At 30.5% G+C, this 13512-nt stretch overlaps 1 protein-coding gene across 1 annotated transcript in view; it reads right to left on the bottom strand.

The window, feature by feature from the left end:
* The window catches only part of LOC134711413 (Fanconi anemia group M protein-like), a 68204-nt gene that overhangs the window by 33676 nt on the left and 21016 nt on the right, over window positions 1-13512 (bottom strand). The gene's annotated exons all lie outside the window — the stretch shown is intronic.

The raw sequence follows: 13512 nt of genomic DNA, 5'->3' as shown, positions 1-13512 counted from the left end.
ACATGTACACCTTACAATCATTCCATACACCAAAAATAGTTGACCTATTGCATACAGTACAAGAAAACAGACCAAAACACAAAAACTTAACTATAACCACTGAATCATGAAAATGAGGTCAAAGTCAGAAGTTGTACATTTTGGTCATGTTGACTTATTTGTAAATCTTACTTTGCTGAACATTATTGCTGTTTACAATTTATCTCCATCTATAATAATATTCAAGATAATAACCAAAAACAGTAAAATGTCCTTAAAATTACCAATTTAGGGGCAGCAACCCAACAGTACTATGTCTGATTTATCTGAAAATTTCAGGGCAGATATGTCTTGACCTGATTAACAATTTTACCCCTTGTCAGATTTGCTCTAAATGCTTTGGTTTTTGAGTAATAAGCCAAAAACTGCATTTTACCCCTATGTTCTATTTTTAGCCATGGCGGCCATCTTGGTTGGTTGGCCTGGTCAAAAAACACAAATTTTTAACTAGATACATCAATGATGATTGTGGCCAAGATTAATTTGGCCCAGTAGTTGCAAAGGAACAAATTTTTGTAAAAGTTAACTACGCCGGACGACGACAGATGCCGGACGACAGACGACGGGCGACGAGCGACGGGCGACGGACGCCAAGTGATGAGAAAAAAGTTTTTCAATCAAGTGCCATTTGAAGATTTGTTTTGATTTTTTTTAGATCACTTTTATTTTTTGCACATATAAATACATTTCAAAGCTTTATGTCAAACAGCCTCTGATGGACAAACAAGGGGACATGCAGAGACCATGACAATATCCCAGAAGTGCAACACAATGGGGACATATTGTTACTTGTGGACCTAATAATAATATTGGGGGAACCTGTAAATCAAAAAATAAAATATAAAATTCATTTGATTCAATTCGTTTTATTGAAACTTTTAGGGTTAACATATTTTGTTTTAGATTTTCCAATCAAACTATCAGAAGAAATAAAATGCCCAAAATCTATCATGAAATTAAGTGTTAAATTCAGGAATTCATGCATGTTCATTCATTGCTTCTAACATTTTACCTTAAACATGATAAAATACTCCTCCATAATTTAAAAAAATCAATTTTGAAATAAAAAAAAACAAAAATTTCAACTCATATACCATTAAAAGCAAATTGTAATATTTATATTTGACAAGCAATCATTCCAATTATTCCAAACACCTTCCTTAGACAGCAACAAACATTGACTCAATCAGATATAATACAGGCAATTACCTAATTGCAAGCATATATTGAATTTAAAAACACATAAAAAGTAAATACATATTAAATTACTAAATAAACACCATATAATTGTGTTCATCTAAGCCCTTATTCTTTCATTGAATTGTAAAACTCCTCTATACAAAATATCAATTAAGATATACAAAATGATTTTTTTTAGCAAATATACCAATGATTGAAAAGTGTTTCATTTTTTAAAAGCTTCCAGCCTGTTAGCATTGATTCTTTCATCACTGAAATATGGAACTATAAAAGCTTCCTTTATCAAACGTTGAACTCATTCTTGGTTCTGAAAATGTATGTGAAAGTGCTTTTTTTACTTATGATATTATGTATACCTAAGTCAACTGTATGCCAAAATCTAACAAATTACAAGAAACTACACAATGACTTATTCAAGGACTATAATCCAGATATAACACCATTTGATATTGAAAATGGTAATTCAAATAAAAAAGTGGATTAAGTTTCAGTTTTATAACCTTGGAATAAACCATTATGATGAAGTAGATGGAATATTATCTTTGACTGCAATGACAATTCTTACATGGCTGGACTCTTCACTGCAATGGAAACCGTCTGACTATAACAATATTACACAAATTACTGTTTCTACAGGTACAGTCTGGTTCCCACCTATTATTCTATTGAGTGATGCAAATAAACTTGAACCGTTTGGCAGTACCAGTCCTTCCAAAGTCAGTGTTTCATATAATAGAAACATAGAGTGGTCCCATGCTCATGTTATCAATTCCAAATGTCCAGCTAATATGAGAAAATTTCCATTTGATGAACAAAAATGTTCATTAACATTTTTTGTGTGGGAACCAAGTAAGCAGTTATGTTTTGAACCAGTATCAATGCCATACAGTGACTTGTTTGAAACTAAAAACCCAGGTTGGATGGTACAAAGTTGGGAAGTAACACCTGATAAACAAGGAAATATATCATTGGCAGTTATTGTGAATATCAAACGTGAACCACTTTATTATAACATCCTGGTATTTACGCCAATAGCTGTATTAGCATTACTGAATCCACTGGTTTTCCTTCTTCCACAAAACTCTGGTGAAAGAATATCTTATGGAATGACAATATTGCTTTCATTCGTGGTCTTCTTGACACTGGCGTCTGATAAAATACCAGCTACATCAAATCCCATATCATTTCTGATTGTCTTCATTGTCTTAGTGTTTATTGCAAGTGCTGTCATACTGTTGTTTAATATCATCAACTCCTACTTCTTTCACAAAAATGACAAGGAAATCAAAGGATTTCTGAAGCATATAACAAAAATGTTGTGCAGAAAAGGGAGGAAGGAAAAGGTCTCTGTAAATGATGACATTTCTATCTTCTACAAAGACATAGCATTGTGGTTAGACAAGTTCTGCTTTGTGATGTCTTATTTTTTCATGTTCAGCCTGATAACTATATATTTTATTATATTACTATTCTAATACAGGAACAAAGAATAGGTATTTATAATATTGGTGGCAATACATTTATGATAGCCTCAGTTCAATAAAAGCTAATAATTTCAAAATGTGAAATTAATAAGACAATTTCACTAGTGTGACACAATAATAGGTATTGTCAAGACATTTTCAAAGATTGCCTAGAACAAGACGGTTTACTCCTGGTTTGCCCACTTTTAATTCTTCTAATTATCTATTAGTTAAGAAAACAAAAAAGACAAAAGGTTCAATGAGCATACAATTGTATAGTCTATTCCAACCTAGGTATATAGTTTGTAAGTGTTTTCTAGATATTCAGGTTGTTTTTTTGTATAGAAAAATAATTGAAAAAATCAAATATTTTTTCTGAATAATTTGATATCAGTTCATTCAACATACATATAAAGCAAATAACTAAAACTGATATTCAGTTATAAAAGTGTCTTTATGTTCATTAGTTTCTGAATGATTTTCATGATAAAAATATATTTATACACTGAGTTCTCTTTTATTGCTAACATAATTTAATTTATTAATCAATTTTATAAATGCATTGCATAGGGAAATCAATTAAGTACAAAATAAGTAACAAGAACACTATATGTAAAATGATGTAAAATACACTCTTTTATGTATACATCAAAAGTAACAAAACATTTAATGATTACAAATTCACAATTTACAATATTAACTTCCTTGTTCAAATGGAGAAGATTGGATTTTGTGTCAGAGGAATCTACTACTTTGATGGGTCCTTGTTGGTATCTGTCTATGAGTCTGGTGTCTATTACTCTGTATCGTCGTCTTTAAGGTGGGCGGGTTCCTCATGCTGCATAGTGGATAATGTTGCATTCTGTTAGTGTCTTTGTCTTCTTCAGTAGCTCAATAATCTCATAGATGTTGTAGGCGTTTTTGAGTCGCTTCTTAGTTTGGTGTGCCATCCTACTAGGTGATTTATGCATGGTCCTGGGTCCATCTGTGTTATAGTGGTTCCATAGAAACCGGTAGTTTTCAACCAAAAACTCAGTCACGTAATCTGTAAATGAAGTTGTAGAGGGTTTATGTTTTCAGCTTCTCAAATGTCTTCTAAAGTGCTTAGCCAATCATCTTCAACAAGGTGGGGTGGAACAAGAGGTAACGGTAGTACTGCAGCTCGTCGTATCAGTTAAGTAATGACTTCATTTTCTTTATAATAGGACTGTAGTCCATATTTTTGTGCTTCCGCCATATACACTGGGTTAAGTGGAAGAAGCAGCCTTTCATGGTTACCCCTGGACATACTGTTTGTGTTACGTTGTTGTTTGCTGTCTCGTAGTCAATAGATAGTGTTTCTGGTTGAAGTTGTAACTGGTATTGTTGATCAATGGCTACTGAACAATTGCATTTATATTCTAGTTGTTAAATTTAATTGGATAATTTTATATTTTACTAAATTTTGAAAAAGTGTGTTGTATTGAAATTAAAAAAAAAATGAAGTTGAATAAATTTAAAGATATTCAAATGAGATTTATTCTATTAAATCTTTAGTTTCTTTATTTAACTTTTCACTTTTTTTCAGAATGTACCAATAATTAAAACTATTTGTTGATTATTCATTTTAGTACACATTTTTTCCTAATTTTTTTTAATAAAATACATTATCCTGTCAAATATATATATAATATAGACAAATTTTGCACATTTTTCTTGATTTAATAGCAGAATGTAAATATTCTTTTTTAATTTTACAGGTAAAATAAAAGGTAAAAAATATGACTATAATTCAGAAATAAACTATAATTGTTAAAACAACAATTCCCTCTATGTTTACATATGCATATAATTAAAAGTGGGCAAACCAGGATGACACCAACAAGACACTATTACTTATAATTTGTAATTTATTCCATTAAAAAAACTTGTAAATTGTACCTCCTGATTAAAAAAAAATATATAAATAAACTCATCATTGATACCAGGATTGAAATTTTATATTTATGCCAGACGTGCATTTTATCTACAAAATGCTCAACAGTGACGCTCAAATATAAAAATGTGAAAATGGCCAAAGTACGAAGTTGAAGAGCATTGAAGACTACAAATTCCTAAAACTTTTGCCAAATACAGCGAAGGTTATCTATTCCTTAAGTAGAAAAGCCAAATTATTTGCATAAACAGCTAAGCCATGAGCGTATGATATGCCCTTCCTCTTGAGAAGTGAATTATTATGCAATAATCATAAATAGTTTCTGACATACAGCGCAACATGTGAAAATCCACAATCACTCTTAAATAAAATTTTGAATCATCACCAAAAAGTATACAGATCTTTATAAAGATTAATATAACTAAGAAGTAAGTAAAGTTATAAGCAAAAGTCATAAATTATTTTTGAGATACAGCGCAACATCTGACCCCCCCCCCTTTTTTTTAACACAAAAACCTAGATATCTCTTAAATAAAATTTTGAATCAAAACCAAGAAGTATACTGATCTTAAGATTAGTTTTACTAAGAAGTAAGTAAAGTTTAAAGCAATAACCATGAATCATTTTTGAGATACAGCGTAACATGTGAAACTCACTCCCCTTTTTTACAAACTACTCAATTTCTCAAAATTGAATTATAAATCATCACCAAAAAAGTATTTAGATCTTTAGATTAATAAAACCAAGAAGTGTTTAAAGTTTTAAACAATAATCATAAATTGTTTTTGGAGATACTGCAGGACATCATACTGAAGAAAATAGACCCTGTTTTAGCTACTAAGTCCTGTAACTCAAAACGATTTTATCTTATTTTCACCAAAGAGTATTCAGATCATTTGACCATCATAAGAAACAACTATGCTAAGTTTCATCAAATTTGGATGAGTTGTTCTCAAGTAACAGTGCAACATGCTTACACCACACAGACAGACGGACACTGAATATTTGTATACAATGTACCATAATAATTTTGACTGGCGTATAAAAATTCAAAGTTTTGTTTATAGTTAATTTATAATTATGAACAAATAAATGATAACTAAAGTCAACACAGAAGTGCTGACTACTGGGCTGGTGATACCCTCAGGGAATTAAAACTCCACCAGCAGTGGCATCGACCTACTTACATATGAAAAGACATTTATCAATTAAAAAAAAAAGAACAGAGTTTCAATGTTGTTGATAGCAACCTAGAGTGTAAGTTTTATAAAAATCAAGCAAAAATTGAAACCATGAGAGAGCTTACTTACTAGGCCATTTCAATAAATTTAATATTCCCAAACAAGATATTGCTGATATTAACCTTGAGTCTAAGTTTCGTAAAATCTGGCAGGAATTGAAACCATGAGAGAACTTACTTACTAGGCCATTTCAATAAATTAAATATTCCCAAATAAGATATTGCTGATATTAACCTCGAGTATAACTATCAAGTTTCATAAAAATCTGGAAAGAATTGAAACTGTGAGAGATCTATCTAGTTCATTTCAATAAATCTAATACTTCCAAGGGACATATCTCTTTTAAAAATAGCCAATCTTCCACCATTTTAGAACTTGTCCAAGATATTGCTGATATGAACCTAGAGTAAAAGTTTATAAAACCATGGCCAGAATTGTACCTGTAAGAGGGCTATCAAGATCAGATGAACAGAAGGACAGATAGACAGCCACACAGTATTTCCATGTCCCCACAATGTCTGATGCAGGGGACAAAAAAAGCACATTACATTTTCCCCTACATGTTCATGTATTTAACAAGAGTACCAAGGATATTTCTTTCCAAAATAGTAGTGCTGACTACCTGGTTGGTGATACCTACACTAGTGGTATGAACCCAACATTGCATGTTTTAACCAAAGAACCAGCTTAATTATAATTGAGCACACCAGACAAACTTTTCTGTCAAGAATAAGGGCATTAGTGATGCAAAAATCAACAGTGTTGGAGGACTATACAAATACATAGATAAAAAGCAGTAAAAAACAAAACTACCTAAATTATGTGTCGAAATAATTCAATATTTCATTGACAGTTAATTTATAGAAAATGATCATATTGATGATATTTCATTTCACAAAAACTGCTGCCTTCCAAACTGGTGATCCCTTTTAGAATAAAACTTCCACCAGTATTGGCATCAATCACTTAGCTGTAGAATACCAGGCTAACAATTTAGAACACAAAATCCATCAGTGATTGTCTAAAAAAAGACAGCTGGAAGGCAAAATTCCTCAAAACTTGTGCAAAAATCAGTAAGTCTAAAAACATATTAAAACGCTATTTCACATATACTGTATAACAGAAATAAATAAAAAGATAAAAGGTTTTTATTCAAGTGCAATTTCAAGATCATTTTTTTTTTAGATTACTTTATTTTTTGGACATATAAATATATTTCAAATAATCCTACCATATATGATAGCTTTATGTCAAATTGCCTCTGATGGATATACAAGGGGACATACAGAGACCATGACAATATCCCAGAAGCACAACACAATGGGGACATATTGTTACTTGTTGGACCTAATACTTACAATGTATATGGGGGGAAATCTTTGTAAATCAAAAAATGACTTGTCAAGTTATATTTGATTAAATTCATTTTATTGAAACATTTAAGGTAAACATGTTTTGTTTCAGATTGAAATAAAGTAACAGTCTATTATTTGAACTTGGAATTATTTTTACAAAATACATTGTATGGAAAGTGTTTTGAACCACTCAAAACATTATATTACCGAATAAACATGGAATTTATCAAAAATTTCTAACACAAGAAATTGTGCAAATTCCATAATTAAAAATAATTCAATTAATAGCCTGTTAAGTGTTAATTTCAGGAATTCTTGTCTTTTCTTTCATTGCTTCTAACTTTTAACCTTAAACATATTAAAATGAAAAATCTCCTCCATAATGAAATTTCAATTTTGATGTTAAAAAAAATCCTTTCAACTCACATTCCATTAAATGTAAATTGTTGGAATAGCTTTATATTTGGAGAGCAATCATTCCAATTATTCCAAAACACCTTTTTTGGACAGCCACAATAATTGACCTATCAGATATGATATACGCAATTAGCTAATTGCAGGCAAATATTGAACTAACACAGCAATAATTATAGATTATCGTTGATTATCTCAACGAGATTGATTTTCTCGCTTGAGCTGGTACAGCGAAAGTGAGAAAAGCAATCGAGTTGAGATGACCAATGATAATCTGTTTATCGCTATTTTACATATGACGACGTTGTCAATTTCAATGTCAATTTCGTTAGCAACCGGCCACGTGGCCTCCTTAGTTTCTAGCGATAATTTTTCCATCTCAAGCGAGAAGCATGATATGAAAATTATCACAAAAAAGGGTCAAAGGAAAAATGCACAAAATAGCGATAAACAAAGTATATACATATTAAATTACTAAATAAACACCATACAATTGTCTTCAACTAAGACTTATTATTTCATTGAATTGTCAAATTCCCCTATACAAAATATCAATTTAGATATACAAAATGATTTTTTTAAGCAAATATACCAATGATTTGAAAGTGTTTTATTTTTCAATAGCTTCCAGCCTTTCAGCATTGATTCTTGCATCACTGAAATATTGAATTATAAAAGCATCTAATATCAAAGGTTGAACTCACTCTTGTTCTGAAAATGTATGTGAAATTGCTTTTCTTTACTTATGATATTGAGTATTCCTAAGGCAACTGTATGCCAGAATTTAAAGGGAAACTTCGCAAAAAAACAAAAAATCGATATTATGTTCATTCTGTATAAAAATGCTCAAATTCATGAATATTAAAGTTTTATTCTGCTAGATAAGAGACCACCATCGATTTTAAATTTAGAGTATCAATTCTCTCCGGTCGGCCATTTTGTTACCTTCTCCGATCTGCACCCAAGATATGTCTAAGGACCAAAACTATAGTAACCCGATGTAGTCGTAATTGCGTGTCGATATCTTGTCAATCGTACGGTTGTTTTATCCGACTTGTTAACTATAACTAAGTTGATACGGAAACTTTTCTTATCTTTTTTTTTAATAACCATGATCTGTTATTTTTTAACAATAATGATAATATTGGAATTAGTTAAAAAGTAAAATTTCAAATCATAAATAAGTGTTCTGTGAAACTTGAATTGTTTTCGGAAATCTAATTATTCTTTTATGTAATAAACTTTATTCAAATAAATTAGGATCTTCGCTCCACTGATCACCTGCATGGCTAAAGGTATTAGTCCCAAAGGTATTGCAGGGGGTGTGACACGTCCTGTCGAGCTTGCAAATTCATGCATCGTTTCACTTCTTGGGGTATTGGTCAGTGTACACGACCAATAACTTCCAACTTTCCATTTTGAACTATTAGGTGTATAATATGAATCTCTATCTTGCGTGTCCGAAAGTGATATTATATACTAGTCATTACTAAACTCATACGCTTGTTTATAAATAACATTTCTGATGTAAAGAAAATTATTGATAAAAATATAGATAATACCTAAAAATAAACAACAGATTTGATGAAATAAAAATATATATACATATTTTTTGTCAATGGTGAAGGACAGATCGGACCATACCAGAAATTTTGATTTAAAAAAATATACGCACTTGTCGACCATTCGTATATACGCCAGGATAAAAAGAAACGGAACTATAGCGAAAATTCAAATATATACATGTATACATTGTACATAAGAAAGAAACATACATTTTGTGTAAATTGGGGTAAAAGTTTTGTTAGTAGACTAGTCCACGTATGCCAACAGTATGTAATCATCAAATGTCGAAAGACTATTGTATACCAAAAGAAGAAGAAAAAGAAGAAGAAGAAGAAGAGATTTAAATGCTGGTCGATATATAACTTTCTTTTGCTCATCGAAGTTATGGACATTTATATATCAATTAGATAGTTCTCGAATAAAGGAAAAAATTCTTCATCATCACAATTGTTCCGACATGCATGTTATATGTACCCAACTGGACATACACTAATAATCCCTAAGGCCATAGTTATTATATTTTTAGTTTTACGAATTTTTTTGACAAAACCAATGGGGAGGAGGACGAAAAAAAAAACACAAAAAAACTGCTGCTGCTGATTTTTTTTTTAATACCAACCGTCAATATCAAAAAAAAAAATTTTTTATTGCACCAGGAGATTTTCTACTAGTGTAACAACTATTTTTTTTTCTTGACAAGGTTTGAATTGAAAATCAATGTGCAACAACTTACTAAATCACCAAGAGCATAAATTTAGATTCTTTCATGCAGTTATGAACTAAAATTTTTTTTTTTTGCATGAAAAACACTGGGTCGGTCGGAGGAGAAAAAAAAATAAAAATCAACATTTTTAATTTTATTTTTTTTCCTATTTGGCAAAAATTAGGGTAGGAGGGTTCGTAAAACTAAAAATAAAAAAACTACGGCCTAAGGGATATGATTATTTTCCAGGAAAACTATAGAGTATCAAAGTTTCAAATCAATTTCGGGATTTATTTTCCTTCTTGATATTCAATGACAGCACTTTAAAGAACAAACTGCTAGTCCGCTTTATGGGTATTCTTGCCAGTTGAAACAGACTTATAACATTCAAACAATAGGGAAAGATGACATTAAATTCGTTCTGTTTTTTTTATACATTGTTGGTCAAATAGCAGAAGTATTATATATAGTTGGGCCCGATATAGTTACAGTGTGAGACGAAGACTATTTTGTTAAGGACATTCCCGATTATGTATAAATTTTGTTGATGTTTTTCACACTTGAAAAGCATATATGTTCGTAAATTTCGAATCCATTCCAAAAAGATTCTTAAATTTTCTCTCAATTTTTTTTAAAAATTTATCAAATATCTGAAGTATTCGTGCGTTGTGAGGTTTGACATATTTTGATGAAAACACTAATTCCTAAATAGGTAATTGAAAATAACTTCGGATGGACTAAATTATATAATTGCAATTGTTAATGATCTGTTTGAAATATTTAAGGCTGCCGATCCTAATCTAAGATAGTACAATTTTTAGTTCATACACTCGTGATTAGAAGGCTATTTTTATTTATGAATTTATACTTCAATTAAAAAAATTAAGTATTTTATCGTTACTGAATTAATCAAAAGTCATAATTCATTTAAAAGTGATCTTATCATGCTTATGCAAAATATAAAAATATACAACAGCTATCCAGTTATTGTGCGACCTTATTATTCCCGTTTAATTAATTTTATTTTTTTTACATTTCTGCAGGGACGTCTATATAAGTCTTTGATTTCTGTGTCTAAAACTTTGACTGACTCCCGTTTTCAATTCATACGAAATGTTGTTCACACCTTCAAGCCAGTAAACCGTGACGCCTAGATTTCACTAAATGAGGATCAAAGGATTAGAATTACATAATGCTAATCCTTTAATTACCTTGATTTAACCGACGCACTCAACATTCTTTAGGTGTCTCACAACAATACACATTTTATTTCCACCGTACAAGCAAGTGAAAATGTTTGCTGGAATGAAGCAAAAAGGTCAGAATACAAACGTGTATTTTTATTACACTATTGATCATGTCAATTTCATATGTTTGTTTAAAGTATTTGTTGAAAAAAACATAAAAATGTTCTATTGTATGAATTAATTTTATTATTAAAATTCGTTTCAAAATATCCACACGATCTAATTTTAAAAGTTGCATGGCTATCACTTATTTTTCGTTGGTTAATAGCTACACCAAAAGTCGTTGATGCGCTTTAAATCGCGTTGTTAGATGGTTTACGAACAAGACTTAAATGAGATATTTTCACTCCCGGCATGCATCAAAGACTTAAACTACGTCACATAAGTCAGGAAGTTTCAAGAAATAAAATCAATAATTCCCAATTTTCTCCTTTATTTGATTTCATATCAAAATAAAACTTGGTGAATATGTTTTTTATGGTATTATAAACATAATAAGATGAAAAGTGAAAAATCGCGAATTATCCCTTTAACAGATTACAAGAAACTACATAATGACTTATTCAATGATAATAATCCAGATATAACACCATTCGATACTGAAAATGGTAATTCAAATAAAAAGTGGATTAAGTTTCAGTTTTATAACCTTGGATAAACCATTATGATGAAGTAGATGAAATATGATCATTGACATCAATCACACTGCTCACATGGCTGGACTCTACACTGTGATGGAAACCTTCTGATTATTACTTGAACCGTTTACCAGTACCAGTCATTTCAAAGTCAGTGTTTCATATAATGGGAAAGTAGAGTGGTCCCCTACTTTGTAATCAATTCCAAATGTCCAGCTAACATGAGAAAATTTTCATTTGATGACCAAAAATGTTCATTAACATTTTTTATATGGGAACCAAGTAAGCAGATATGTCTTGACTCTTGAACCAGTATCAATGCCATACAGTGCCCATTTTGAAGCAAAGCCCAGGTTGGATGGAATAAAGTTGGGAAGTAAAACATGCTACAGAAGGAAACATATTTTTGGCAGTTGTTCTGAATATCAAATGTGAACCACTATATTATAACATCCTCGTATTTACGCCAATAGCTGTATTAGCATTATTGAATCCACTGGTTGTCCTGCTTCAACATAACTCTGGTGAAAGAATATCTTATGGAATGACAATATTGCTTTCATTTGTGGTCTTCTTGACACTGGCTTCTGATAAAATACCAGCTACATCAAATCCAATATCATTTCTGATTGTCTTCATTGTATTAGTGTTTATAGCAAGTGCTGCCATACTGTTGTTTAATATCATCAACTCCTACTTTTTTTCACAAAAATGACAAGGAAATCAAAGGATTTTTGAAGAATGTAGCAAAGATTTTATGCAGAAAAGGGAGAAAGGAGAAGGTCTCTGCATTAGATGAAATTACTATCTTCTACAAAGACATAGCATTAGGGTTAAACAAGTTCTGTTTTGTGATGTCTTGTATTTTCATGTTTAGCTTAATAACTGTATATTTCATTATATTACTATACTAATACAAGAACAGAGAATAGGAATTTATTATATTGGTGGCAACGAAAAATTATAGCCCCAGTGAAATAAAAGCTAATGATTTCACAAGTGAAATAAATCAGACAGTTTCAATCCTGTAACTACATACAATGAAGGGTGTTGTCAAGATGTTTTAGTGATGTTTCATAATAATGCATTGGGAATGCCTAAAACAAGACATAGTTAAAATGTACTTATATTTCACAACTTATTTATATTAACAAGCTCAGATTCAGATTCAATATTTTATTAGAGTTTCACCACTTGTATAACATTATTACCTCATCTCAAATGTAATCAAAAGAAAAACTAACCAAAGACATCAAATAAAGTAAAATTTTGGTTCATTTCAAATATGTTTGATGAATTATTTCCCCTGATTGATCACATTTACATAACAATGCATTATAACATATCTTTTTTTCATTGATAAACAAGTAAAAGCTGTGTCAACCTTATACCTAAACACTTTTATTAACACTTATGTATGTAGTATTTAATGGTAAGGTTGTGAAGTTTATAAATATTTTTAGTATGAGCTTCACTAATGAGTCTTATGTAGACGAAACGCGCATCTGCCGTACTAAATTATAATCCTAATACCTCTGATAACCTTAAGGTGTTTATGAGCACCAAATGTAGAAAAAGTTTACTTGAACTATTGTAAAACATTACCAAGGGACAGAGGTTGAATTCTAATGTAATGCCATATCATGAATTAGGAAGACTATGATTGATATATGAGCAAAATTTCTGGCTGTTTAAGTTATGATTTTAAAATTCATGGTAGTGAAAATTGTA

This window comes from Mytilus trossulus, chromosome 3, assembly GCF_036588685.1.
Source record: "Mytilus trossulus isolate FHL-02 chromosome 3, PNRI_Mtr1.1.1.hap1, whole genome shotgun sequence".
NCBI classification, from domain to species: Eukaryota; Metazoa; Mollusca; class Bivalvia; order Mytilida; family Mytilidae; genus Mytilus; species Mytilus trossulus.
This window is presented reverse-complemented; position numbering and strand designations above follow the sequence as displayed.